Source organism: Lupinus angustifolius, chromosome LG19 (assembly GCF_001865875.1).
Source record: "Lupinus angustifolius cultivar Tanjil chromosome LG19, LupAngTanjil_v1.0, whole genome shotgun sequence".
NCBI classification, from domain to species: Eukaryota; Viridiplantae; Streptophyta; class Magnoliopsida; order Fabales; family Fabaceae; genus Lupinus; species Lupinus angustifolius.
The window spans coordinates 9375483-9375843 of record NC_032027.1 but is presented as its reverse complement, the minus strand read 5'-3'; positions in this window follow the sequence as shown (position 1 = coordinate 9375843).

Here is a 361-nt window from a genome sequence, read left to right as displayed (position 1 = left end):
AGAATGAGGATGAGGAAGAGGATGATGATAAGGATAGGATGAAGAGGAGGATGAGGATGAGGAAGAGGAGGATGATGAGGATGAGGAAGAGGAGGATGATGAGGACGAGGTTTGGATGAGGATGAGGATGAGGATAGGAGGAGGATGAGAATGAGGATAGGATTAAGAGGAGGATGAGGAGGAGGATGAGGATGAGGAATAAGAAAAGAAGAGTACGAGAATGAGAATGAGGATAGGAAGAGGATGAGGAGGAGGATAGGATGAGGACGTGAATGAGGATGAGGATGAGGATAGGAGGAGGATGAGAATGAGGATAGGATTAAGAGGAGGATGAGGAGGAGGATGAGGATGAGGAATAAGA